This window comes from Tupaia chinensis, unplaced genomic scaffold, assembly GCF_000334495.1.
Source record: "Tupaia chinensis unplaced genomic scaffold, TupChi_1.0 Scaffold000252_1, whole genome shotgun sequence".
NCBI classification, from domain to species: domain Eukaryota; kingdom Metazoa; phylum Chordata; class Mammalia; order Scandentia; family Tupaiidae; genus Tupaia; species Tupaia belangeri.
The window spans coordinates 3290704-3304604 of record NW_006159732.1 but is presented as its reverse complement, the minus strand read 5'-3'; the positions used below and the strand labels follow the sequence as shown (position 1 = coordinate 3304604).

The 13901-nt window shown below is 41.5% G+C and overlaps 1 protein-coding gene across 2 annotated transcripts in view; it reads left to right on the top strand.

The window, feature by feature from the left end:
• The first annotated feature begins 3620 nt into the window (after nt 1-3620).
• ADGRF5 (adhesion G protein-coupled receptor F5) overlaps nt 3621-13901 on the top strand; it is a 120638-nt gene continuing 110357 nt past the window's right edge. Inside the window, exon 1 of one of the 2 annotated variants that reach the window (XM_027772096.1) lies at nt 3621-3842. The gene's annotated coding sequence lies outside the window, so the exon portion shown is untranslated. Of the gene's footprint in view, nt 3843-4005; nt 4032-13901 lie in introns of those variants that run through there. The other variant, XM_027772097.1, reaches the window with a different exon arrangement.

The window sequence follows — 13901 nt, the reverse complement described above, 5'->3', positions numbered from 1 at the left end:
CATGCATTTAAAACTTTTTGCACTAAAATAAACCAGTATTTTAATTTCATTTTGTCACAAACTTTTTAAAGTCTCTTATATCTATTCATTAGGAACCAAATGGAGATTTCCTGAAAAATATCCAAGCAATTGGTTTAAGAATTATTTTGCTTTATAATAGATGTATACATACCTTAAATTCCAATTAAGTGCACAAAAGCAGATATTCCAAACCGTATATTTTGATTGTCAATGATACTGGATGGATCTCTGTTACCACTGTTTGTACTTCAACCAGGCAGCCTCAGTGAGTGTTTCTTGGCCAAATCTATCTCTTGATTCTGGGAAACCAAGAGAAGTAACCAGAATACATACTTGGAAATCCTAAATTGTCATGTAAGTGTTCAAAAACCATAAAATGAAAAATGATTGCATGGTATTAATAATGTCTCAAAGTCCAAACAGCACAGAAGCTAATTTCCATGTTATTACCTGATCACTGTGGCATGTCCCTGGACCTGCTTCTGTCTTTAAACTTCTAGAAAACCCAGATTTGAGTCATGAACGAGTGTAGGAGAAGCACAGGGTCATCAGTCAGGGAAGGCAGAATCTGCACTGCTTCCAGGAGAAACTCTGGCCTTTGTTAGTGGTTTTCCTCCTCTCTCCCCGCTTCACTGTTTTCTAAGCTTTGTCCCGTCTCTGTGCTCTTTCTCATCTCTTCTGTCTTTATCTCTCTTTCTTTTTCCTCCATATTCCTCCCTCTGTTTTCTTCTTTCTTTTCTGTTGTCACATTCAACATTCCCTTCTTTCTCACTTTCACTCGCTCCTTACCTTCAACAACTTCCCATTTTCCTTCATCCTCACTAACTTCCATGCTCTTTCCTGCAGGCATGTCTAAAATTTCATTTTCTGAATAGCAATTATTGTCCACTCATAATGCAGTCTCTGTGAGAATGGGAATGTACCACACATGAGCAATAGTGGCATTTTAATAGAAGTCAAACAACAACACTGTGAGGTTGCCTGTGAAGTCACTCCGCTGTTGACTGAAATTTAAACTGTAAGACTAACAATTTGGGGTTTTTCTTTTAGTCATATATTTCTCCTCCCCCCAAAAGTTAGTATCTATAATTAATAATCTCCTCCTACTAACACTAACTTTTCATAAATCAGACACTGCTGGGTCCTGAGGATATAATGCTGAAACAGATCCAGTCTGTGACCTTACAGACAGAGTGACAGCCCTGCTGGGGGCAGAGGGACAATTAGAAAGGCTTCACTGCTTTGAGCTTTAGAAGGGAGCTAAGCATGGTTTGCGAAGGAACTACAAGAAGCCCAGGAATTGGAAAGTGCATTCTGAAGGATGAGAGATTCAAAGGATTGGAGTTAGGGGAAGACATTCTTCACAGAGGGATTGTGCTAAGTAGAGAGAGGTGAGGATGGAGAGAATGAGAAGAGGGATTAAGAGAGAGCATAGGGAGGTGGGTTTTGAGGAAAAACAGAGAAGGTTAGTGTGTGTTAAGGTGTTTGACTCTCATCCGTAAGCTACTGTAAGATTTTTAAGTATGGGCAGCTGAACTTTAGCTGTCTGAGCCAGATTTCTTTCTTTCTTTCTCTCTTTCTTTCTTTCTTTCTTTCTTTCTTTCTTTCTTTCTTTCTTTCTTTCTTTCTTTCTCTTTCTTTCTTTCTTTCTTTCTTTCTTTCTTTCTTTCTTTCTTTCTTTCTTTCTTTCTTTAGAGAGGTTTTTGCTATAGGACATATGCACTAGCCAGAAAGACAGACAGAAAGTGAGAAATCACACTCCAGGGGGGTTGGCCATGCCACAATCCTTTCTCCTCCATTCTCCTCTTGGGATCTTGAGCATGCACGTGCCTGGCATGAGTTTAAGCCACTGGGTCCAGGACTTGAACCATGGTCAACTACATGAGAGTCCAGTAATGTAACCATTAGGCCATCTGCAGGTCCCACGAGCCAGACTTCTTAGTAGACCAAATCTTTTGACATTGAAGCATTCTGAGATATACCTTTATGTTTAAAGGAATTATTATTTGTTAAATGCTTTTTAGTTTCACCTCCTAAGATCTACTTTTTAAACTTCCCCTCCCCTGTAGTAACCAGTTCTGCCTGTATTAGTCTTAGTCCTTTAGAAATAGGTTAAGCTGAACCAGCTTGAGGGAGGAACTCTCCACAGGGCTTATTTTCCAAAGAAAAGTGTTTAGAGGAACATAATTATAAGCCAACTCGAGTATATTGAAAGCCATGGGAAAAATAAAGATTTTAAGTGTGGGAATCATATCACAAAGACTGCATTGGAGAGCAATTGACCTGGTTGCTGGGAGAAGAGCAGATTGGAAGTGAGCCAAAAGATTGGCAAGGAGACTGCTGGTGTGATTTTAACTCAGTGATCTGTTTGCGGTTTGTGCCCGCTCACACCCACACCCAAGCATCCATTCCCCTCCCCGCAACACCCTTTCTGTACCAGCTTCTACTGTTGTTCCAGGACTGTCTGTCACCCCACAGAGCAAAATGGAGATAGTCTAGCCCTCTTGAGAATTCATCTTGTTAAAGTCAATGCACCTGAGACTTCCAACCTTCTTTCTACAGTCAGGGCTGGCATAGAGCCCTGTGCTCAGAAGACTCCCTGCACTTGGTTTAACATTCTGTTGTCATTATCTTGACATTCTCGGTGTTTTTTCTTTTCTTTTCTTTTTCTTTTTCTTTTTCTTTTTTTTTTTTTTTTGAGAGGTTTTGCTATAGGGTGCATGTGCTCGCCAGAAAGACAAAGAGAGATAGAGAGACAGAAAGCAAGAAATCACTCCCCCAGGGGAGAGGGCCATGGCGCAATCCCTTCTCCTCCATTCTCCTCTCAGAATCTTGGGCACACATGCACAAGAGCTGGCATGAGTTTAAGCCACCGGGTCTGGGACTCAAACCGTTGTTGACTACATGGGAGTCTAGCTACATAGCCATTATGCCAACTGCTGGTCCCTTGAAACTCTTGGTTTTGAAAGGAGTGACCCCGTATTTTTATTTTACACTGAGTCCTTCAAATTGTGCATAGCGTTCTGCCTCCTATTTCTAGTACTCTACAGATGGCAATTCTTTAAACCCTAGGACAATGTGGTCTGAGGACTTTAATGGTTCTATCAAAATTAGGAACAGAATGTTATCAGCCTTACCAGAGACAGGGCAGAGTCTCTCCTGAGGCTGGGACCAGACTTGTCTAGGGCCCACTCTGACCTGCCTCTCATCTGCTGCTCTGTAACACAACATCCGGACTGGGGCCAGGACATGCTTCAGCTCTGTGGAAGAGGATGAGAGCATTCTTGACTTTTACATAGTTAAACACTTGGGGACACTGCAGGAAGAAAGCCCTTGGTCAAAGATAAAGCTTGCTGGCCCATCAGCTCCTTGTTTGTTGCCCTGAGCCTTCTCATTTTCCTGGTTTTCAGCCTGTTTATTCTCTTCTTTCCAGTGACCAAAGGAACAAGTTTAAATTTCTTATTTCCTCTAGGGAGCCTGGAGAGAGGCATCAGGCACCAAATACAGGAAATCATGTGCAGAGGATCTCTTATTTATTATAGTTCCCATATTACTTCCCTCCCCCAGCCTCCGCCCCCACCTCCAGCCGCACAGAGTCTCCCAGCCTTTCCTGCAGCCAGAACAGAAGGCAGGTCACCTCTGCTCCCTGAGGGCTGGAAGCCCTTGTGATCCTGGGCACCCAGTCTGCTCTTGTGGAACCCCACCCTCCTCTGGTTGTGTGGTTGAATGGGATGTCCTTAAGTTTCACTTCACCTTAGAGGTTTGGGGAAAGATCTTCAGCACTGGATCAATTTTCAGGAGACTGCCAACCACATAGAAAGGTAAGTACTTACTTTTTTTTTTTTTTCTTGTCAACTGTGAATCCAGCTGCACTGAAACAAGGGTGTAAAGTTCACACCACATTTCTGGTTGGTTGCATGTTCTCAGTCTATGTGTCTTGGAGAGCCTTACTGATTTGTAAGACTGGGAGGAAAAATAAATTTTCAGGAGACTGCCAACCACATAGAAAGGTAAGTACTTACTTTTTTTTTTTTTTTCTTGTCAACTGTGAATCCAGCTGCACTGAAACAAGGGTGTAAAGTTCACACCACATTTCTGGTTGGTTGCATGTTCTCAGTCTATGTGTCTTGGAGAGCCTTACTGATTTGTAAGACTGGGAGGAAAAATAATGGGAGAAGAGATAACATTAGAGGTTTGTCGAAGTGGTGTATCTTTGGATAAAAACAGCCAACCAGCAGGCTATATAGACTATCAAGTTGATTCTTTGAAGAGCAAATCTCATTAGAAGTTGCATTTTTTAAATTCCACATAAAGAAAAATGTCTGCTAATTGGTTTTTCAACAATGTAGACCCCTCTCTACCTTAATTTTTTTCTAAATTCTTTTCTGAGTTTCTTGAGTTAAAGATGTATTAAATCTGGCAGAGGATTTTCTAACAACAGGTATTTCTGGTTTAGGGTATCCATGAATTATAAGTGAAAGAACAAGCAATTTGTTCCAAGATCTGGTGAATGTCCATGCCATCTTCCAGAATTTTCCATGAAACAGTTGCTCTTTCTAAGTTTTCCTGAAACATAATGCAAGTAATGACAATGCTTATCAAGTGATGGCTGAGAAGGCTGATTTATTATATTTATTGTTGTGGTGATTTTCTACAGGGATGGTGCTCCCCCTCCCCACAGCCTGGCTTCTCATGCTTGTCAGTGTGTGGGGTTCATGATGATGTGTTGACTGAGACCCAGAGAAAGATCAAGGCATATCCAAATAATACTGTGTATTTCTCTGAGGTTTTTTTTTTTTTTTTTTGCCCTGCCTCTTCTGTTTTTTCCTCACAACTAGCTTTTTCTCTAGAAGAAATACTTTATACCAACTTCATAGAATGTCAATTGATGTTTACCTATTTATATATTTACTGTCTTCCCCTAGCTTATTTAGGACAGCTGTTCATATTTTCTTGTCATTTAGGTATTTTACTTCAGTACAGTTTCTCCCCATTCTATATTCCATTTCCTGCTATGAGGTTCTGATAGAGATCATTCTCCTCCATGAGATATTTCTGTTTTATCTAGTTGTCTGTAGCCTCGCTCCCTAAAGTGTAGTCCTGGAATCAGAGACATCACATGTGAACTTGTTAGTGATGCAAATAACCCATTCATCTCCCCAAACTTACTCTGTGTTTTAACCAGGTTCCTGGGGGATTCTTATGCACATTGAAGTTTAAGAAGCACTGACTTAAGGAGGGTAGGCAGGAACTCCAAAGTCTGCTTTATACTGTCCTCTGTTGCTAGCCTCCTCTCTGCTCACCACCTTACTTTCAGGCACCTAGTGCCTTCCATTTCCCCAGTATATGGTCGCTCTCAGACCAAGCTATGTCTGTGTGTGCCATCGCCCTGCACAGGTTCCCCACGCTTATTTCCCCCAGCCAACTAATCATTACTGCCTGATTTGTGACCCTTCACTCCCCTTCACCTAGTCTGTCTCCTACTAGGTGGCCCTCATGTCTGTTTTTTTTTTTTTTTTTTTTTTTAGGTTTTTGCTATAGGGCACGTGCGCTTGCCAGACAGACAGAGAGAGACAGAGAGATAGAAAGCGAGAAATCACCCCCCTGGGGGAAGGACACGCCGCAATCCCTTCTCCTCTATTCTCCTCTCAGGATCTTGGGCACGCACGCACACGTGCCCAGCATGAGCCTACACCCTCAAACTACGGTTGACTACGTGGGAGTCCAACGACATAGCCATTACGCTAACTGCTGGTCCCCCATGTCTGGGTTTTTTATGGCACTTGGCAAAATGTTTTGTCATAGCCCTGAGCATATTAAATGATAGCATTATGTTTATTTTCATCCCTGGGGACTTACTGGTCTTTTCTTTCTGAATCCATAGCACTTAAAACAATACCTGGCAGATAACTTGTGCTATGTCTATGTTTGTGGAATGAATGGATGAATGAAGAACAAATGAATGTGTACAGTGCCTGCGGACAAATGATCAGGTTGCAATCCATAGTCTGAAATTTTTCAAGGAGAATGCCAATCCCTGTAACATTGTCCTGCATTCTTCCTTCTGAGAATTGGCTAGATTTAGTTATTCACCAATATTTTGAGTGCCTACTATGAGCAGTGTCTTTTAAAAACTGTGTCTTTCATCTTTAGGACTAGCCTCTTCCATAGATGTTTCCCTTTCAGTGTCTCTCCTCCCCTACTATCTATCTTAGGGACTGACTTTTTCAGCAAATGCATAACAAACACCTTCCACATACCATGCAGTGTGCTACATATATGCTAGGGACATGATGGAAAATGACAGATGTGAGTCTTGCCTCCATGCAATTTCCCATCGAGGGGATTTACTTTTTGCCATTCTCCATCTTGCTTCTTCCCACAAAACATTAAGGAAAACTAAAAGAAGCCTGACCTTTAACAAATGTTGGCACTGAGTAAGGCCTGAGAAGCTTAAAGACAGGGTGGTTCAGTAGGGAGTGAGCTCATCCGTGATTTGGTATTCTGAATTTAGTCCTCATCTGTGATTTTGTTGCCATGAGACCTTGGGTGAGTTCACAACCTTTCTCCAAGTCTTGATTTTCTCAAGTGGTGGACAAGACAGCTATAAGAAAGCCTATGTCTTCATGAGGTACACAGAAAAGATCATATCCAGGGAACCCGTGAACTCACAGTCTTTCGTGTCACGTGATCATTTGAAAGGAAGTGCTCTGAAGTTCTTTGAGTCAAACCAGCAAAGATATCTTAAGAGATTCATTTCACTGCTATGCTCATGTGGTTAACCAAAGGCATTAAACTGGTACCTGCCCTAGAGCACCATGGGTGATGGCTCCTGGGGACTTCCTGCGGCTTACAAGGAGTCCGCTAGGCATTAGTCGTTGAGTATAGAACTGATTTGAAGAATATACCTGGGGAGGGAGACAGTGCCATCCTTAAGCAGTCTCTGCTTTTAGAAAACGGCCAGGAGAGGGAAGGAAGGAGCTCAATCGTGTAGTGCGGGAAAAATCCAGAAGCCTGTAGACATAGAGCCAGTCCCTTACACTGACTACAAGGGTCTCATTTCTAACTACATGAAGGATTTTCCTTTTTTTACCTGGTGATTTGTCTCTTAGCCGAATTTCACTAGAATCACACGTTGAAACAGAGCACAGTATCATTTGTCCCCAAGCTTTGACTCCTGTGAGGTATATGGACAGCTGGGAGAAAACACACACTTTCTCTTTGTTCTCTAGACATAAGCACCTGCCCTAGGCTGATGAAAGCCCAGGTACTCTCAAGAGACCACTCTTTCTTTCTTCAATCTCTCTTCTCTTGCTCCTTCATCATCTGAAACTCCCAAATGAGATGCCGCCTGGGCCTCCAGAATTCCTGCTTGCTTCCTGTTGCTTGTATCTCTTTGCCTCTGTACTCTCTGCATGCCTACCTTGTCTAGAGCTGCCTTTCCACAGCTGGCAATACTTTTGCTGGCCATTTCCTAACTACTCACGAGCACTTTAGTATCTAATAAGCAAAAGTTGTAGCAACGAAAGGATGTTAACTTGCATGGGCGGTTTCTAGCGGCCTGCTCTGGATCTTAAACTGCATCTGAGATCAAACTTGGCTCCATATAGTTATTTATACCTTTATTTTTCCAGTTGCTGGAGGTTTTATGTGCTCTTCAGAGACACAGAGAGATGTGGGGTGGGAAGTACCTCCCAATGGGGTCACACCACAATCTCTTCTCCTACATGTCTATAGTCTGTTGGGATTTGGATCTTGCACATACATGCATGCAGTGTGCTTTTCCACCCTTTAGGCCCAGAATTCAAACCACAGCTGGCCACGTGGGATCCAGCTCCTAAAATCTCCATACTACAGAGCTGGTCTTGAATATTTATTTTTTAATCAGATATATGGAGTGGATAAAAAGAAGCAGACCTAACTTTGAACCTCTCATCTGCTACTCCCTTGAAAAAGTGTATCTTGACAAGTCCTAGTTTTGTTTCTGAAAATATATGCAATATTATAGAGAAGAGTAACTAACTAGAGTGCCTAATATGTTGTTTCAAGAAATACATCAGATTTTAAAAGAGAAGGCTGGTCAAGATGGTGGACATAAGAAAATTGTCATTTGCAGAATAGTTGGAGGAACATATAGAGGACATTTGAGGTAGGAATTAAGCCTTGAAGCAAGCAAAGGTTGAAAGTGTTCAAGTATTGAAAAGTTTCCCTCTGTGGTATAAGAGAAGGTCTAAAGAGATGGATGGATGGAAATTCTGGGGTAATGCATTTCAGCTCATCGTGTGGAAGGATCTAGCCATCATCAAAATGGTCTAAAAATGGGTGAGCTCCCTTGTGGCGTGGTGAACGTCCTGTCCCGGGCAATAGTCCAACACCCTGGAAGACCAGTGGCCGGGGTGTTCCTGAAGGGATGCTGTAATGGGTGGAGTCCGGGTGATGAACTCTAAGGTCCCTTTCCGCTCAAAGCTACCAAAAGTCTTATGACTCTTACCTAATCTAAGCCATCAAATGAAAGTCTGCAAAAAAAATCATCAGGCTCAAGTGACGATAGCTGATTCTTTACTAGTAATCTCTACCTGTCTGCTGCAATAATTTTAAAATAGGGTCTTTGCAACAATAGAGTAGATTGGACTTCCAGGAAAAAGCAGAAAAGAAATGAGAACAATGAGGAGGGAAAAGTTCACTCGAAACTGTTCTTCTTGGGTTGCTCTTTAACTAGATTGTGGGTTACTTCTTGTGCTGTAGACACATTCCAATTTGATGGAAAATTGCCACATTTTGGTGCATTTTCAGCCAATGTACATTCAGACTAAAAAGCAAGACTCAAAAGACTTTGCCCCTGATTTCTTCTCTATTTATAAAATAGAATTCTTACTACATGGGTGTGTTCTTAGCCATTCAGCAATCTCATTTATTAAGTGCAAAATGAATGGTTCCACTACCCTTAGCATGGCAAGAACTATGAGTGGGATATTTGACTTGAGGGTGAAGGAAAGAGCTCACTGGTGCTGTCTGCCTGCTCTAAGTTGAGTTCATTGTCCACTGCCTTCCACCCACCTTTTCCTTTCTGCTAAATGAGCTACATTAATAACAACCTCTTTGCCTGTTAAGGACCTGGATATCTTCAGAGAAGTGAGAGTTTAGCTTAGGTGGAGCTTCCACTCATCTTTAACTGCCCCAGGCAGCCCCGGGTTCCTTGCTAACATCTTTTCCTTTATGGACTTAAAAGTATTGGGTGGTCTTGCAGATTTGAATCCTCATATCTTTCTGAAGATGTTGGGGTAGTATCCTAGCATGACTTCACTTTCTTTGATGTTGCTTTGAGATCCTGAGAGGAAAAAGTGGCAGTCCATTCAACTGAAAGGGTATCAGCAGATGCTACATTTTGTTAAATCGAAATAAAGCCATGCTCTGTTTCGCTCTCAAAGTTTACCTAGGCTTGTTTTCTTAAAAACAAATAAAAAAAAATCCCTTTGAAATATAATCAACTGCACAAGACAAAATCATAGAAATCCTTACAGACCCATGTGTTTATTTTTAGATGCACATCAGCCTACCCTGCATAGCAAAGCAACTGTCTAATGTCCAAAGTATGGCCCTGGGAATTTCCTCTAACAAGACTGTGTTTCCGCCTATTGTTACAGTACAAAGGGCAGAGGGAGGCCTGAGTTGAGGGCTCATGTTAACCCTGCCTAGAGTGAAATCTGGAACCTGCTATTCCCCTCAGTCAATGAGGTCCTGAATGCCGGGGGTCAAGATGGAGGTCACCTGCCAGCCTTGAACAGATGTAAATGGTTAGACATATGCAATTATTATTTCATCTAAAAATATCAGGGACCATTAAGGGCACTTCAAAAATAAAGATTAACCCTCACCCATGATGTGAAGTGAATTCAGTTCTAACCCTGAAACAGGGATGGCATTTGAATATCATGCTTTGAATTGCAATGACAATAAGAGGAGTTTAAGTATATTTTATTAAAGCATAAATGCACATAAGCACAACTCCAACACACACACACAAGAACAAATATCTGAATCACCCAGAACTTTGTTATTATCCTAGGCTAGTTTCTGATTCTTGATTTATTTATCTACAACAAATCCCATACCCTATTCATTTTTAGATAAATAAGACACAATATTACAAATAATCTGTCCCAAACTTAAATTTTGCTTTTTTGTCTTTTGGTCCTAATATGCTTTGAGCTCCTTATAAGAAATGACTGTAATGGGTCCAGCAGGAGGCGTGGTGGTTAAGGGTGCTAGACTCCCACATGGCCAACCCTAGTTCAAGTCCTGGACCTGGTGGCTTGCTTTCTCACTCTTTCTCTCTGTCCCTTTCTGGTCAAATTAAAATAAATAAATAAAGTTAAATGAAATAATTCTTTAAAAAAATAAAATTACTGTAAAATATTTACCATCAAGCCTCTAGGATTTTTCTTTTTCTTCTTCTTGTGTGTGTGTGTGTGGTTTGGGTTATTTATTGAATTTTTCTAGTGCAGAAAAAGAACATAAAAGAACATCAATTTGTTACTTAATTGGCACTTTGTTAGGCAAGCTTCGATTTGCACACTTTACTGGCAGAGCCCCTTATGTCCTTATCAAATTCTCCCCACCCCCAGGAGAGGTCACTGCTTTAATTATATTACTCACAACTAATGCTCAGGGTTGAGTCTTGGGGTCTTAGTGAAAAATTAAGAAGTGGTATCAGATCCACACACAGAAGTCCACACTCTCCATGCCCTGTGATGGGTCTAGGATCTGCATTCCAGCAATTCTACCTTTATCCTTTACATAATCAAAAGCCTAAGGAGCAAAGGGCCCGCATGTCCACATGCCAAGGACATGCTGTTTGTAAAATGCCCCATACATACACACATTGCTGGGTTCTGCCAGCAGGTGGATGCCTAGACCCTCCCCAGGTCCACAAATGCAGGAAAATGTGTTCTAGTCATTTGGTGAGAGTGCGAGAACGTTAGTAAAAATGCCTTTAGGGATTGTTTTGTTTGCAAGTGTTTATTATCAGACACCCCTCAGGGGTTCACAGGGCAGGTTGCGAGAATGTCCAAGTGGGGCCTGGGAATTTCCTTCCACAAAGGCTGTGCTTCCTCTCTTTGTTACTCCTCAAAGAACAAGTTGAAGCATTGCTAAAGGTCCTTACTTAACCCTTTCTCCTGTCCATGGTTCCTGTGTCTCCACGTCACAGAAAAATCCTGCTGTCAGTCATGTAACAAGCAAAAAGATTTCTGGATTTCTGCTGGGTGTATGCACTTGGAGTTGTACATGTACCTGTGTGTGCATGCACATATACATGTGCACGTGTGTTTGTGTTGATGGAGAGGAAATATGTAATGAAATACAAAACTAATTTTGCTTGAAAAGCTTCCCAGGCCTAGCTGTGTTGGCACAGTGGTGCCACAACACTCTGAATGCTGGAATCCATGTGGAAGATTGGGCTTTCCTTCTCCTTCTCTAGTTGCAAATTCTCAGTTTGCTTTGTAGGTTCCTTTCCCTCTGCTATTCCCTCAACTTCCAGGTGGCCATGATGACTCGGGCCACTTTTTCTTCTCCGTCCACATGTTCCTCCTGCTGTAGTTCATCCCTCTGCTTAGAGTTCTCTTCTTCCCTTCTCTGTCAAGTAAATTATTCTCCAAAACCCATCCTAAAAGCCACCAGATCATTTCTTCTTCATTGATCCATGCCTCCCCAGCCCTGGTGCTGAACTGATTCTCCTAGGCATCTCACAGCTCCCTTAGGGTGGCTTTTGTATTTATATTCTTAGTAGCTGTTCATATGCAATTCTTTCCTAGGATGTAGGGATGACCTACCTTTTTATTGCTAGTTCCTAGCACAAGGCACATGGTGTTTTTGTTTTTGTTTTTGTTTTTTTTTGAGAGGTTTCTGCTATACGGTCCTTGCACTTGCCAAAAAGACAGAGAGATAGAGAGACAGAAAGTGAGAAATCACCTCTCAGAGGGGATGACCACGCTACAATCCCTTCTCCTCCATTCTCCTCTCAGGATCTTGGGCACACACGCACATGCGCCCGACCTGAGTTTAAGCCACAGGGTCCTGGACTCGAGTCGCGATCGACTACTTGGGAGTTCAGCGACATAGCCATTACGCTAACTGTTGGTCCCCACATGGTGTGTTTAATGAATGTTTGGTAAAGAATTAGCACTGCATAAATGTCATTTAACAGATCTGAGCTGTGGGGCCAGCAGGTGGTGTGGTGGTTAAGGCACTGGACTTACATATGGTTGTCTGTGGTTTAAGTCCTGGACCCAGTGGTTTGAAAAATCGTACTAGGCATTTATGCATGCATGCCCAAAATACAAAGAAAAAAATGGAGAAGAGATTGCGGTATGGCTCTCCCCCCGTGGAGGGTGGTTTCTCACTTTCTCTCTCTCTGTCTCTCTGGCGAGCACACACTTCCTGTGGCAAAAACCTATAATAGAAAAATAAATGGAGCTGAAATAACTTCTTGTACTGTTTTAGAATGGATATGCTAGTAAACTTTTATTTTGATATTTTAAGCTACTAGTATTTAGACTACAAATAATTTTTAACCTTTCTAAAACTAGAAAGCACAATTTTTAACCCTTCTTTCCTGAGTTTTCAATCACCATTTAAGAACCAATGAATGGCAACTTGGACTTCAGGCTGTAATTAAATTTCCACTTAGGGAGAAATTCTGAATGTGTCATGAGTGACATGGTATATTCATGCACCTGAAGTGGGGTTGCTATGGTGTAGCAGAACCAATATTTTGTCAAGATCACCACTTCACCATGGATGCTGGTGTCAGATAAACTCTCCATGCTGCACCTGCAGAACTTACCTACTCTTCTTTTAAAGCCACAGAAATTGATTAGCCAAGTTGTTGGGAGAAGAACTGTGGTGACTACTGAGAATGATCCCTATCACTGAATCAGTAAAGAATCCACTTAACGTCTTGTTTCTCTGGAGTAGGTAGGGCAAGAATGGATCTTAGAGGACAAGGCCACAGATTTACCCAACTGTGGGTGCTAGACAGTATGCTACAGCTTCCATAGAGTTATAAGGAGAAAGTATGTGCATTGTTATTAAATTTGAAAAATCATATCTCTTTAAAATATTTAATTTGGAAAGTTAACCCAATGGCCTAGTGGCTAAAGGAGCCATATTCCACATGAATGACAGTATGGTTTGAATCCTGGCTCCGGGGACTTGAAAAAGCAGGCCAGAAGTGTATATGTGTGCATGCTCAAAGTCCTAACAAGATGGAGAAATGGAGGAGGAAGGATTAGGATGTAACCACACACCACTGGGTTGCACTATCTCCCTTTTGCTCTCTTTGTTTCTCTGAATTTCTCTGACAAGTACACATGCCTGCTGGTAAATTTCTTTTCTTTCTTTTTTTCTTTTTAGATGTTTTTGCCATAGGGCACATGTGCTCAATGAAGAGAGAGAGAGACAGAGACAGAAAGGGAAAGTGAGAAAGTGTTTCAAGCCACTGGGCCTGGGACTTGAACTATGGTTAGCTATGTAGGAGTCCAACAATGTAACCACTATGCCATCCATTAGCCTCTATTTTTTAAAATAATTCTATTTTGAGTTTATAAGAAATGTTCAATAAGCTTTATTTAAGAAAGTATAGATGATTTAAAATAAATTTTTTTAAAGGTCAAAATTAAGTCTTTGTTTTAAAAAGTTAGATTGATTCACTTGGTCAGAATATGCTATCATCATTAGTTATAGGGACAGCTAAACTATTAGAGTAAAATTTTTTTTTTTTTTTTGGAGAGATTTTCGCTATAGGGCTCGTGCACTCGCCAGAGAGACAGAGAGAGACAGAGAGACAGAAAGCGAGAAATCAACCCCCACGGCGGATGGCC